Genomic DNA, 15,069 nt, shown 5'->3' with positions numbered 1-15,069 from the left:
TATAACTAAAACTCAAATTGTTGCTACAGAAAGTGTCATAGAGTGTGGCTAGAGCTTCCCAAAGTGCCACCTTTGGGAAGTAGTTCAATTACTAAGAGAATATGACTAAAAAGAGAAAAACTCACTCTAAATGGCAACTTTTTAAGCACTATACTTCCCTTCAGATCCAAAGGTTTATATACCAAGGTAAAAATATGGGAAGATATAAGCCAAGAAAAATTTTGTACCTTTGGTTTATCTTCCTAGATATGAGTAATATCACTACTCCATCCTCCTATCAAGCATTTTTGAACTTGTTTAAAGTGGAATTTTAAAAGACTAGTGATTAAAATCATTTAAAACTTCAGACTTTTTTCAGTAGGACAAGTAAGATATTATTATTATTATTATGTTTAAAGATTTTATTTATTTACTCATGAGAGAGAGAGGCAGAGACACAGGCAGAGGGAGAAGCAGGCTCCATGCAGGGATCCCGCCGCGGGACTCGATCCCGGGTCTCCAGGATCAGGCCCTGGGCTGAAGGTGGCACTAAACCGCTGAGCCCCTCCAGGCTGCCTGACAGTAATTTTTCATTACTCTGAAAGATTGTCCCCAAAGCTCTAAATGAATAGACCAGGCCTTAGAGCATGCCCAGGAATATAAAAATCTTTCTTTAGTTGTAATCCTCTCTGTCAAAGACATTGCATTTGTTTGTCACTGTGAGAAATCAGTTCATAGGTCTACTCTGTTGACACATTCTTCTCTTGTCCCAAATAATGTGGGTTTCAGGAATATGTTGAGCTAACTCTGGAGAGGTTTGAAAGCTCTTCACAGACCAGTGCTTCTAGCACAAGCTTTGTTTCAGTTCCTCCTCCTCTTCTTCCTTCTTCTTCTTTTTAAAATTATGGCTGAAACAAGGAACAGTTAGGAGAAAATAGAAAAATGATTTGAAATCTATACAGCAGTTGCCATAGCTTATCTATTTGTAAAGGATCCTTAAATGCCTGTTCCGGCAGTTATATGCCTGTTATGATTTTGGACTTCAGTGCTACTTTCACATGACTCCTCATTACCATTCTCTAGTCAGTTTTGCTGATCAAGACAGAAAATTTTGGAAAGAACATCTAGAGGTTGAATTGTTCTATCTTACCTCATCTACTGACTAGCTTCTCACTGAAGTTCTAAATGGAAATCAATAAATTGTGTTTCACAAGATCTGCTCTTCTTGACTCTTTTATTTTTTTATTTTCTTTTAATATTTTTTTTAATTTTTATTTATTTATGATAGTCACAGAGAGAGAAAGAGAGGCAGAGACACAGGCAGAGAGAAGCAGGCTCCATGCACCGGGAGCCCGACGTGGGAATCGATCCCGGGTCTCCAGGATCGTGCCCTGGGCCAAAGGCAGGCGCCAAACCGCTGCGCCACCCAGGGATCCCCTTGACTCTTTTAGATGCATTGAGCTTCCAGACAACAAAGATAAGTCTGATTTGGAACTCACTTTTCACTGGAATCTGTTTCCAACACAGGGCTTTTGTGTGTGTGTGTGTGTGTGTGTGTGTGTTTTCTGGAGGGGTCCCTTCTAAATCCCCTTTAGACCATTTGTTAATATGTATTATTAAATTTCCTCAGTAAAATTCAGCTTTGGAGCCTGTGGCAGATCTGACTCTGGATAGTTAATGATAAGTATAAATTTCAGTTGCTTCTGTTCTCTGTAGTGAGTGTAGGGATGTAGGTCATATTGGTGAGGTCTAGACTCTTAGACTAAGAGCCTTTTGTGTTTTCTTAAGGTTTCAGGAAGTTTGAGTCATTTATTTAGTGCAGCACAGTTATGACAGAATTAGATTGGCTTCTCTAAACCTAAGATATTCACGTGTCCATTTGTTACTAAGTCACTGAACCATCCAAGGTTCTGATAACATTGTAATGCACTGCACTGAGGTGAGAAGCTGTACCTTCAGGCTTAAGGCCTTTAACTGGGCATGGCTCAATTAACCTCTGACCTTTCTCAAGTTCATCAGGAAATAAACTGGTACATTGCTTAATGCTAGGTTTGTAGTTAAAATTACACATTACCAAAAAAAAAAAAAAAAAAAAAAAGTCTAGTCACAGCAAATGTGTGAGAACTAATCCATAGAAACAAAAACAAACCTTTGACTTACCTACACTTTTATTGGAATTTCCCTCTTGACTCTATTTCCCTTTAAGTCAATAAAAAATTAGGGCTGCTTGTTAAAATTGTTGGAAAGCTTTGTTGGCAACTACTTTGTGGGTCTTCTGTTCCATTTCTTCAGGGGACTTTCCTGAATCTAAGTGATCACTGGAGGCCTTTCTTAGGAATGCTTATAATAATCATGGTTATTGTACTTTACCCTGACTAGAATTTCCTAATATAATGATTTTTACATAAGTGATATTCAAAGAGCTGGATCCATGAACAAATTGGAGAAGATGTTTTGATACAGAGGCTTATCTCTGGCAGAGATATATTCTCAATGGTAGGTAAAGAACAAATGCTAACACAAAAGCAAATGAATAAAGATTTGGTGTTCATCGTTGGGGTAGGTAAAGGAACATATAACACCTTCTACCAGAAGTCTTGGGTGGCACCTGGGGGACATGTTTCTATCTGTGCTCTGCAATTGGCTGCAGATCCAGGCTGATTAATGTTATATCCCTTTGTGGCTTGGCTTTTTAATTTCTAAAATGGAAATAACAGCATGCACAGCCTTTGTATTCCCCGGGTTGTTTTGATAATAAGCAAAATAGTTTTTAAAAGAGTAGTTAAAGAGTAGTAAACAAAGAAGCTCAAAGATACAGTAGCTAAAACTAGGCTTTTGAGTTAGCCAAATTTGGGTTTAATTCCTGCTTCTCCCATTTACTAGCTGTTTGCTCTTGGGAAGTTACTTTACTTTTCTAAACCTCAGTTCTAATCTGTAAAAGATGGCCAATCACATCATCTATCATCTAACATATAAAGCATTCAGAGTGGTGTCTGGGATGCAGTAATGTTATACAACTGCTAGCTGGTCTATATGGATGGTATAGCTGATTGTCAATATGGATGAGGGTATTGATATTACCAGTCTGAAAAGTATAAGGAACTGATGGATGACCACAGCAGGCTCTGTACTCCTGCTCTTGGTTGAGTGAAACTTCTCTCCAACCAAGTCTGCCCTTGACTGAACCTCATTCCTTAACTCCTTAGCTCCACAGGCCAGGATGTTTCTCTTCAGGAAGCTGAAGTCTAGCACTGAGCCAAACATGCTTAATGGCAGCAGGGCCAGCTGCATCCTGCATCAAGCTGTCACCAGAGCTTCCCTCTGCCCCCATAGCATTTTCCTTCTACCTCCCGACACCCCTTCTCTCCTCCTGCAGCCCAGCACCTATGCAGGTCACATTCCTAGCAAGCTCTCACCCTCAGCTGGTTGTCAACTAAGGTGTTGGCTGATAACAAAGCTATGAACTGATAAGGCTTAATACCTTCAAGTGGTATTTTAAAAGGCCAGGAAGCCTTCATCTTAGAACTTAAGAAATAATGGAGTAATGACAGGTATTAACTGTGTGTGTGTGTGTGTGTGTGTGTGTGTATGTGTGTGTGTGTTTGTGTTGGAAAAATATTGCTAACTTGGGGCCAAGAGTCTTGACTGTCATTAGAATAAGCCCTACAGAGACTATCTGTGCCACCTCAGTCACAGTAGAGCAGCTTTTTTGGTCTAAAACAGAAACTGATTCCAGGAACTAATTGAAATCATGGCTTTTCTATTTTAGATTTAATACATTTTACTCTTAGCTGAGGAAGCCTCAAGACAAGCATAATGAAAATACAATTAATTAAAATGTTAAAATATTTATATGACACATTCCCTGTAATTTAATAAGAGAGTAACTCACCCCATGGCTAGAAATAGGAGAGTCATAGAGTAAAACAAAAAATAAAATAGCCCTTAAGAATAAAGTGCTTACCAAGTATTTCAAGCTGAAGATATCTAAGTTAAAAGAACAGTGAATATAAGAAGGCAAAAGTTCATAGTATTTCCTTAACTGGAATTTCATCTCTCTCTTGCCATGCATATGACAAATTAAACCAGAATGGTAAGCTGCTGCCTGCTACAAGCTAAACCATGCTTAAGAGGTTTGAAATCTAATAATGTTATAGTACGAGTTGGGGGAAAATATAACCTTTTAGGGAACTCTCTAGTAAAGGATTTACAAATATTCAACTAATTTTGATTGGGCAAGAATTTGTTGATTACAGTTTAGCCATAGGTAAGCATGGATATGACCTCAAGTATATGTATATATTGTCTTTTAAATGTTTATTGTAATAATGAGCTAAGGGTTGCAATCATAGCATTTTGAGTTATATGTATATTGAACAACTAAAGAGAAGTGACCCCTAAATCCTCTACTATAATAGAAGGACACTTTCTGTATTTCCAAGGGCTCTCTGAAGGTTTCTGAGCCCAGTGGGAGTAGCAGAGGTAAGTTAGAAGCGATGAGAGGGTTAACATCGCTGGCCATTTTCAGCAACAGAACAAGCTTCATTCATTTATTCAGCAAATATTTATTGAGCTCCTGCTATGTGTGAGGCATTTGACTAGATTTTGTGGGCACACGAAGAGCAAAAAAGGCACACAGCCTCTATTCTCATGGATGGGTGCTGTTCAGGAGAGGTCCATGGAGCTGTGCATATGAGGAAGGCCATCTGGTCAAGGAGGTCGAGAAAGGCTTCCTTTGGGAAGATAACAATTGAGCTGATACCTGAGGGATAAATAGAGGGCATTCAAGGAAAAGAAGGTAGAGAAAAGAGTGCTCCATGCAGAAGAGAGAGTATGCTTTGTGTGAGGAGCAAAAGGAAACCCGTGTGGTTGGAGCCCAGAGAGGGAGGGGAGGGCTTCCAGATGAGGAAGAAAGACAGGACAAACCATTCAGACCTCTGGAGAATTCTAGACCAATGATTGCAAGAGACATGCAGGGGCACTTTCTTCAATCTAACAGAAAAAAGGAGACTAAAGAACCTTATTTAAAAGAAGAAACTGGGAGTCAAAGACCTATGGTTATCATCAAACTGCAAGAGGCAATATGTGTCATGATTAAGAGTGCAGACTATGTAGCAACTACCTGCAAAGGACCCCCTGTGACTGGAATGGAATCCTGGCTGTACTGCTTGCTAGCTATGTGACCTTGAAAAAGTGACTTAACTTCCCTGGGTCTTGGTTTCATTATCTGTAGAACACCTTGTAGGGCCATTGTGAGGATTAGGTGAATCAATATACATTGAGAGTTTAGAATAGTGCCTAGCAGGTTGTACATGCTACATATTCGTTTATAGTCATTACCACCACCATCATCATCCCTGTGCTTGATTATTCTCCAAGGATACTAAGGCATGGGCAAATAAGTGGTACATTTCAAAACTACAGAAGGTAGTTGTTCTCATACATTTTATTTAATTTCATAATAACTCCTGGAAATACATATTATTATTTGGATTTTAGAGATGAAAAATTGGAACTTCAGAAAGCTTTAATATCTCATCAAACAGTTTAGAATAGTGGAGGCCATATTTAAACCAAGAAGTGTCTAAATTCAGTCTGTGCTAACTCCCAGCTGAAATCCATTTCAAGATGAGCCATTAACTATTACACGCTCTATAGGGAACCAGCTGACAGTTAAGGGACTATGGACATAGACTTGTTAGATTCTCTCAGATCTCTGCTTGTTTTAGGGAATGATGGGAGCAGTGAGAAGGGTGCAAAATGCATTCTTAAGTTTCATTACAGGTTCACTTTTTCCACTTTCAAGAGGTCAGGTACTTGGGTACTTCTAAATGGTTGAACAATTGTTTCCTTGGAAGGATATCTGTTCTTAAAAGCTAAAGTATACAAAACACAGAGTACTTGTTCTCAGATCACTTGGCAACCATATCTAGCTCTGAGACTGAAACATACATGTATGTTGTGCTGCCAATAATTCTTTATTATGGAGACACGAAAGTTAGGAAATACATCTGCTGAGCTTCCCTAGAAGTTTCAGAGTTATTCTGTTGGTAAGAGTAACTCCCAGAGATGAATAGAATTGTTCTCTACCTGTTCACACTTCACCCATGCTGTAGCCAGATGTGAATCCTGGAGAGCTCTGTTTCCAGGGTTGGAGATGCAGAAACACAGTGGGCCATTGTGGGCAGAGCAATGAGCCACAGTTTTTCCCACTTTGCTATGGAGGATGCCTCTGAAGAAGGAATAGATATTATCTTCAAATTTGACAGAAGACAAATGGACTCACATTTCCCTGCTGATTTCTTTTTCTGTGGTCAGTGTAGGTTTCTGATATCTCTTCTCGGCCCCGTCCTGATGTGTCAGCCTCACTAGAAGCCTGAGCAATCCACATCTCACATTTCCTGGTGCTGCAGGAAGATCTGAGAGCAACCATTTATAAATAAGTCACATGCCCTGTAAAACGGAAATGCTTTTCCTGGAAGTTATTTCTCTATTTTCACTCTAACAATTTGGTGCACTGGAGAGGCAACTGACCTTAGAATCAGAAAATTATCTCTGTTCTTTGCTAATTTATGGATCCCCCATCTCTAGATGCAGTCATTTTGGATTGCAGGAGTACCTCCTACCCCATCTAGTCCTGCCACTCTGTGGACAGAACACTGCACATTGTCCTTAAGGTTCACTCTCACTTTGAAACACCAAGTTCTTTTACCCTAACATTAGCCTAGAGATTAGGTTATATATCGCAGTATGGCAGTTGTGGCTAGCACTCATTATTTCAACAGCTGCTTGATTTCAATAATTTTATTTCTTTCATCAACTTTTCATTTAGCAGTGCTATTGGCAAAATGTATGGAATACCAAGGGAAGTTGTATGATGACAAGAAATGTGCTCTTGAAAAGATAATTTTTGTCCCTAAAGAGATTCTGTACAATGTGGAGATTTGTGGTATACGTATTTAGCCATTGGTATTTCTGAAAGGTTCCCAACCCCTGACCCTTTCGGGGATCTAAAGAATTTGAGAATTTAAGCTAGGTGGGACAGATACAGGTCGAAATATTAAGTTAAAAAGAGCAAAGTTGGAGAATGTGGTGTTAGGATTGATAGCCAAGTAAGCTGGCTAGTACGGGACCCAGAGGCAGGCTGACCTACTCATCATGTAGCCCTGGCTGGGGCAGGACTTCCCCAATAGGAAGTTTATTAGTTTTCTGGGATACTGTAATAAAGTGCTACAAATCGGATGGCTTAAAACAACAGAAATTTATTGTCTCACCATTTTGGAGGTTTGAAGTCTGAGGGCAGGTGTCACCGGGCCCACACTCCCTGTTCATCTGTGCAAAACAAAGGAAGATAGAATTCTGTTTTTTTTTAAACTTTCCTATTCATCATCCACAGAAGAAATCACTCCAATGATAGCAATGGCCTCATGGTTTTAGGTTAGAAATCTTGATAGCAGTCTGTATTCGAGATTGTCACTTTCATGCTGATTTTATGACCTCCTGATTAAATGAGCAATATACTTGCATACTGAAATGCATTTTATTATGTATTTTTTGCTTTTTTGCTCTTTCCTTTATTATAGCAAAGAAATAATTTTGATTAAATTATACATATAGGATGGTTACATTACCTATTAATTTCATTTCAGCATATTAAGGAGTATGCTGTGAAGTATTAGCAGCAAAGAGGGCAAGGATCTAATTGAATTGAGAACTTCTGACCTAATCTTTGTGCTTATTTGCTACTTCCTCTGGGAAACCCTCACTTGACCTCACCTATTTCCCACCCACATGGAGTGGTTAGGTGCTTTGTGTTTCTTCCAGAGTGTCCTCTATGTCTCCTTTATAGTTATTGCTTATTTTATTATGTATCTTCCCTGATAGATTATGTGCTTCATGAGAGTAAGGGCTATGTACATCTTCTTCACCATTATGTTACATATTCCTAAAGCAATTTCTGATATATAATAATAGTTTAAGAAATATTTCTTGAATATACAAATAATTGAATAGTATCATAAGCTATTCCATGCATTATTCTTAGATTTCCTGACTTGTTCATCTCTCCCTATTTTGACTCTGCATCTGAGTTCCCCTTGATTACATAGTCTCTTTTCTGAGTTACATGCTTTGAACTCAATCTTCTGTTTCTGGTGCCAGACGTCCTCTAAGGAATGACTTCTTGGTGGTATCCCATTTTGACTTTTGCTTCATATCATCAGTCCTCCAATATCTGCTGCTTTCACTTAGAACCACCTTCATCGGGTGTTTCTTTATTCAACAGTTTTTCATTCAACTTCCCTTCATAAGTCTTTTTTTAAAAAAAAAAAAAAAACTTACCTCTCTGGGATTGTTCTGAACTTCTAACCCTTAATGCTCCATCCTAGTGGTTATACATGCCAATCTCTTATGAGGAGAGAGGTTTTTTGGGTTGCTGCTTCCTGCAAAATTAACCTTCATTCATCTGGGCTGGAGTCACAGTATGATAAAGAAAACTATGTCAGTCCTTATCACAGTTTAGTGGGCATCAGTGAGTGTAAGACGCATGAAAAATTACATGTGACTCATGAGATATGCATGGCAGCTTCATATCCTTTGGAGCTTGTGACCCTACAAGGGGTGTCCTTCTGGATTACCGATGGGAGGGTCTTCAACAGTCTGGGGAGCAGGAAGAGAGATGGCAAACAATCACTTTTGTTTGAGAAGTTTGATTTTCTTTTTGTTAATCTTCCCTGCTATGGGTCCTTTATTTTTCCAGATATATTTAAATCTGGAAATCTCCTTCTCAAAGAAGGCTGATCTGAGTAAGTGGGAAGGCTGCCACATTGAGAAAATCCTCAGCTCCAGTGATCTGGAGGACTTTGGTTTCCAGTACTTTAGCAGGTGTCAACTTTAAATGCAAACATATTACATAAAAGAAGTAATGCTATAAAAATTATTATCCATTAATACCCACAATTGGATTTGTTTCTAAAATTAGACTTATAGACACTAGGGCTGAAAGAAAGAGGATGGATAAGTTTTGAAGAGCTAGCATGCATGGGGCCATGGGAGACCTTCATGTGGGTTCCTGTCTGTTGGTTAGGGGCAGTCAAGGGAGCTTTGAGAGCTGAGACAAGAGTGACAAAAAGGAGAGCAAAAGATGAGAGGAGTAGCGACACTCAAACCAAATGTGTTCCCTTTTAAAAGGTATACTTGAACAAACCCTGTGTGAAAAGATTATATGGTCTTAACTGGGAATGTGTTTGAGTGAAGGATTCTTATGTGTTTGCAGAAAAAAGGGACCAGGAAATTCAGCCTTTGTTTCAACTCACTTCTCCAAATCCGCTGGCATGAGGTGGGACTGGGGATATTAAAACAGGCTAATCCTTAGTTACAGGGATGTTTCATTTCCCATAATAGTTAATAAAATGTTCTCAATGGAAAACTAAGTTTTATTTTATTTTTTTTATTTTTTGAAAACTAAGTTTTAAATTGCTTCAGGAGAAGTTGCTATTCAAAGAAATGTTGTGGTGACTTTGCTTCTGATAATGCAAATAATCTTTTGTCATTGTTTATTAAGTAGCTAATAACTTTACCTAACTGTCCTGCAAATCTTTATTGTCTTGTTTCAGTTTTGTTGAGTGCACCTGCATTGATTCTACCAAGCACTGGGAACATGCTGCACACAGTTAGCCAGAGCTCTAGTTCAGCCGGTCAGGGTAATCTGAACAGCTCTTGAGTTTGTCTCACAATCCAAGGTAACTGTTGCCTGACCAAACAGGCAAATGCAGTTGGCTGAATAAATAGTTCTTCCTCTACATCCGTCTGAATAAACATTAGTACAATGGCTGATCAAGGCATCGTGTAACTACCATGTCTAGTACTGACAATTTACATGACCTCTTCAGGAGAATTCTCCTGGTGAACCTTTCATTTTTGCGGTTCATGCTATGACATCACACATTAGTATTGTCTGTGTTTGCTAAATACAGCTACATGCTTGTCTCATTTATGTGGATGTATGTGAATGCTCTTACCACCAGGGTAATAGCAGGTCAGCCAGGAGAGGAACTTTTCTGCTGAAGATGCACTGTAGATTCTGTGACTTGAAAGAACTCTCTGACTCATTCTTTGACTCAACATAGCCAAGAAAGATGGTTTTTGGGAAAACAATAACTTGAAGAACATGGATAAAGTTAATCCTTAACTTGAGACCATTAAAGTCAGGAAATGGAGGAGAATTTAAAAATCTTGTTGGCAGTTATTCTGTATTCATGCTTGTCATTACTTCCCTTTCTCTCCTCTTTTCTTTCTTCCCACAAAGATGATGCCAGTGAGGGAAGAGTTAAGAACAAGGTTTAATATTGTGATTCTGAATTCTGATCTTTAAAGTGACTTTGCCACCAGGTTTCTTTGGGCATTGAATTCGAATCACTTTTGCTTGAAAAGTTTGGTTTTCTTTTCATTAATTTTTCCCCCTGTTGCTCCTTTATTCTTCCAGGTATATTTAAATCTGGAAATCTCCCTCTCAAAAGAGGAGGCTGATATGAATAATGGGAAGGCTTCCACATTGAGAAAATCCTGAGATCTCATTCCCAGGCAGGTGAACAATGATTCAGCATTCATTACAAAAAGACTCATGAGCAATCATGATCATTTTCAGGGAAAAAGACAATTATCAATTTCATGGACTTATAAGTGATCATGACTATTTTCAGGGACTTATAATTATCAATTACCATTCCCTGATTAATTAAGAGCTTAATCTTCCCACCAATATAATGTGAACAATAGTACACTGTTCCAAGCTGCCTATTATATTTCCTCAAGACAAAGACTAAAGTGAGTGGTAATGGAAAACTCTGATCTGTCACTCTAGATTTCTTGCCTCTGAAGACAAATACAGTACGCACAATTTAGTGTTAACAGACTCTCACATTTGCTCTGAGCTAAGAGCAACGTCCTTCTTCACAAAGCTAACACTTAACACATTTTGTCTAAAGAGCCTCAGAATCATCACTCTTTTAAAAAATCTTTGCAAATAGTGAATAAGGCAGCCTGCTGAGCAGGAAGAAATATTTCAGATAAATAGCACATTTCTTGGTACTATTGCCTCATTTCATAGCTTGGAAGCTAATGCTTCATTTCCCTGCTGCTTTTTCAAAAAGTTGCTCTGCGTCTCCACTTCTAACATTGGGCCTCTGTGTGGGGTTGGCTATCACCTTGTTCCTCTTTGCATCACTACTTCCTGACTCTCTCTTCCCTCTCTGGCCTTCTCAGAAGCCCTCGATTTGAATGTCCTGTCACTGCTCTACTATTGCTGCAGTCATCTCAAACCCTGGGGTTGCTCTCATGGCTCACTGCTGCTCTTTCAATACAATTATTACCCTAATTTGTGGCGATTTAAATATCTTCACAAATGGTCCTTTCAGTATTCTGTTGTCTCAGTTCTCCAAAGATCTCACTCTGATTCCATGTCCGCCTCTTATTCTGCAGTCATAACCTACAGCAATGATAATCTCCATAACATCCATGTCAAGCATCTTGGTCTCCAGCCACATCCTTCTTCTATTTCCACCCGCTTCCTTTCCTACCCTGTCTTCAACAATACTTGGACCAAACTGTTCATTTGTCCTATTGCCCCTCATCCCCTTGCTGTCTTCCTTCCTCTCAAGTGCCCAGCTTAGATACCAGCTAATCATTAGAATCACTTTCTTATTTCATCCTCTATTCCTTTCCCATCTCTTCTAGACTTACCTTGCAAAACTGAACACAGCTTAAATCCAATTTCTACTTATCTGGTGCTTACTGAGTAGCTAAATGTGGCCAGAGAAACACACATGCCCAGGCTGACTGGGCTAAGTCAATTTATGATCACAAGCCTGTAGTGGCCATTATTGTGTGAAGCAGTCAGGCCACATTTCCTTGATCCTCCTGGCCCTTGTCCACAACTCTGCCTCCTCTCTTCCCTTTCCTTCCGTCTTCACTTAGCTGATAGTCCTGCTTCCTGTGTAACTGAGAAAGCAGAGGTGGTCAGAGGAGAATTTCACATGCTCTTCATTTTGTCTGCCCACCTACCTGCCTCTGGATCATTTCTTTCTGTGGCAAAAGGGCAATTGGCCATGACTCCAAGGGCAGGAGGCAGTAGGATACCTCATCCACCTAGACCCTATGTTGGAGAGTCAACATTTCCCCAAAAGGATAGACTTATTTAGACTATTTAACCAGTGCTGATAGGGAGTTGAATCTTGAACCTTAAAGACAATATTTAAACCGTAAAAGACTTGTTTTTCATTCAAAAGTTTGTTTTCTCTTCTACCCAGGATGTAACTCACGAGTCATAGAAAAAGTAAGGGAGCTGAGTTCTACTTTCCACTCCCTTCTTGCTGTCACCTGTGTTGTGATCTGGTGTGAGCCCTTTCCAGCTACCACTGAGGTTGCTGTGGTAGTCTCCTACCTGCCGTCACCTTGCATACTACTGTTAGCCCCTCCTTCTTCAAATGCGAATGGGAGTGTTTTACCCCTTTGCTTACAATCCAGCAAAGGTTCCTTTTCATATTCAGGGTTAAGATTCAAATGTCTGGCATGGTGTGTAATGCCCTGCATACTGGCTCTGCCCCTATCACCTTTTGCTGCTTCACAGTAGGCATTTAACATTTCAGGAGCGCACACCTGTGTGTCCTTGAGTATGTGCTCTGGTATCCAGCCTTCAGTGCTATTCTCATGTGTCTCCTTCCGTTAGACCGATTTACCCTACCCCTATCTGCCAGGTGAACTACTCATTTTTGATGATTTATCTCTAGAGTGATGATCCCATTAATACCCTGCATAGAGCTAGTTACTTTCTGTTGTTTTGGCCGTCATAGTACCTTGTCCAAATGCTTCTATGATGATGCGGCAACTACTGATTCAAGTTCTTATATTTCTCTCCTCTTCTGAGGGTGGGGACCAGCTAATTATTGAACTTTCATTGTCTAGCAGAGCGTCCTGCGTATAGTAAATGCTCAGTGAATTTGGGAAGGGAAAAAAATGAATCAACTAATAGAGTGTTTACTTTTTTTCTAGGTCTTGGGCCTAGTCACAGATTGAAGAGGTAAAATAAAGCAATTTAAGAAAGTGAATGGTAAACAAAAAAATGAACTGCTAGTGACCAGAAACATTTTAGAAATAGGTACCCACCTAATTTGTGTAAGTCATTCCTTTTCCCCTCTCATCTTCGAAGCAGAATTTCTAAAACAAATGATGCTTACCCTTTAAGAAATTTTTGTTTTTAGAAATAGTAGAATATGTGGAGTGCTCAATAACCATTGATGCCAAGGATTCAAATAGCAATGTTTCACCACACAGTAATAAATAGAAAGCAAGAAACCATCATTTAGACATTGGAACATGCAGATTGAGTTGTTGGAAGAATCGGTTTCATCATTTCAGACAGTAACTGTGGCCCAAGAGGGTATTACCAGTATTGCTGTAGTTAAAATTCCACACTTTGCTTTGCTGTAAGTTTGTGTGCTCCATTTCACTCATGCTACTGGATGCTTGTTCTAACTCTGTTTCATGTTGTGCTGTAGCTGTACTGGGAAGCCAAGCACTGAGCGACTCAGTAGTTGATAGCAGACAGTGGACTTTGGTTAAATATGTAGAAAGCTTTTCTTTCTAAATTGTAATAAAGCTCCATTGCATTATATTCAACCTGATATTATTTTATTTGCTTCATTGACTGTAGAATACTTATACATATGCTCAAGTCTTATAAAAATTGAATCTAGCAGCAGCTATAAATAATTAAACATATCCTAGCTGGGACTTGCCAGTACATATATTACAAATTCAGAGCCTTAACAGGGACAGTAGAACAAGTGATTTATCACTGCTTTGCCTAACAACTACCAGCTGCTGGGGCTGTGCTTCTCCCTGTCTGGCTTGCTGCTGAGTCCTGAGGTCATTTGTGGCCAGAGAGCCCTGTGGTAGGGAAGAGAGACATGAGAGGCCAGAGAAACACTTGTAGTGGTTTCTCGTAACTGGTCCTAAAAATGTGCAGGTTGCAGTGAGACTTTGCATAGCTAACTCCAACTTATGTTTCAATAAGGTCCTTCAAAGTTAGAGTAAATGTGTCAGTACAGCGTTAATATTAGACAGCCACGATTACACCTACAGGAAAAGTGGGCCCCTCCTAGGAGCATGGCTCCTGCGTGCAGCAGCAGATACACCTCTTATCTTTCCTGCTTTAAAGATATAACCATTTATATTTACATAAATTCACTTCAAAATGGGAGCTCAGTTGTTACCAGATCAGACTCAAACTAGGCACTTTTGTGATAGTGCTTAATTATGATCTCAGTTTAGGATAAAAGCTTCTGATGAACTCTTATAAACTTGATTACCAATTGTGGTACCAATAGTACCTACACGAGGATTCATGTAGGTACTATTCATAAAGGTAAAGATTAAATGAATACCAATTGCCTAGAAGATGAAATTATTACCAGAGAGATAAAGAGTGTGTGTTTTCGTTTTTCTTGAGTGTGTGAAGAGAGTACTTGGATGTGTTTCATATAAGGCATAAAGTTAGGGAAGCATTCTTGAATAGATCAGGCTGGTTGGTGCTCAAAGACGTCATAAGTGACCACGGGGCCAGAGGGGCTCTGGAAGAGAGGTATTTAAAAGGCAGATACTATAGCAAATTATTACCCTGTATGTAAACAGCAAAAATTTCTTGTGGGGAAGAATTTGATCAAAGAAAAGAATGAGGAGAGAGGTGAGTAAGAGAAGGGCATGACAACAGGCTTGTGAGGGAAGAGAAGGCTGATGTTTTAAAACAAATTCAAAATGCTATGTCTCAATGATGTCCAGAACTAACCTGTACAATGGCACCAGGTGTGGTCTGTGGTGGAACTCCAGCTCCAAAATTTTCCACGAAGTCCTACTGTCTCCAGGTGAGAGGCTTGCTACCTCAGGCCTCAGGTACCAATGATGAATGGCGAATGACACTCTTGAAGGGGGCTTCTTATTAGAACAACCTACCCATGGACATCAAGACTCACTCAATGACTAATCCATTCAGGACAGCTGGTTTCTACATTATCTTCTTTGAAAATCTCTTGGGAT

The 15,069-nt window shown here is 39.5% G+C and overlaps 1 long non-coding RNA gene across 7 annotated transcripts in view; it reads left to right on the top strand.

Annotated features, from left to right (window-relative positions):
• The window catches only part of LOC102152672, a 240,956-nt gene that overhangs the window by 104,912 nt on the left and 120,975 nt on the right, over positions 1-15,069 (top strand). Inside the window, exon 4 of one of the 7 annotated variants that reach the window (XR_005355138.1) lies at positions 9,594-9,718. The exons of the other annotated variants lie outside the window; for them this stretch is intronic. This is a non-coding gene — a long non-coding RNA (uncharacterized LOC102152672). Of the gene's footprint in view, positions 1-9,593; positions 9,719-15,069 lie in introns of those variants that run through there. 7 annotated transcript variants of the gene reach the window in all.

The sequence above is a fragment of the Canis lupus genome, chromosome 2 (genome assembly GCF_011100685.1).
Source record: "Canis lupus familiaris isolate Mischka breed German Shepherd chromosome 2, alternate assembly UU_Cfam_GSD_1.0, whole genome shotgun sequence".
Taxonomy (NCBI): Eukaryota; Metazoa; Chordata; class Mammalia; order Carnivora; family Canidae; genus Canis; species Canis lupus.
Note: the sequence above shows the minus strand (reverse complement) of the source record. Positions and strands in the feature narration are given on the sequence as shown.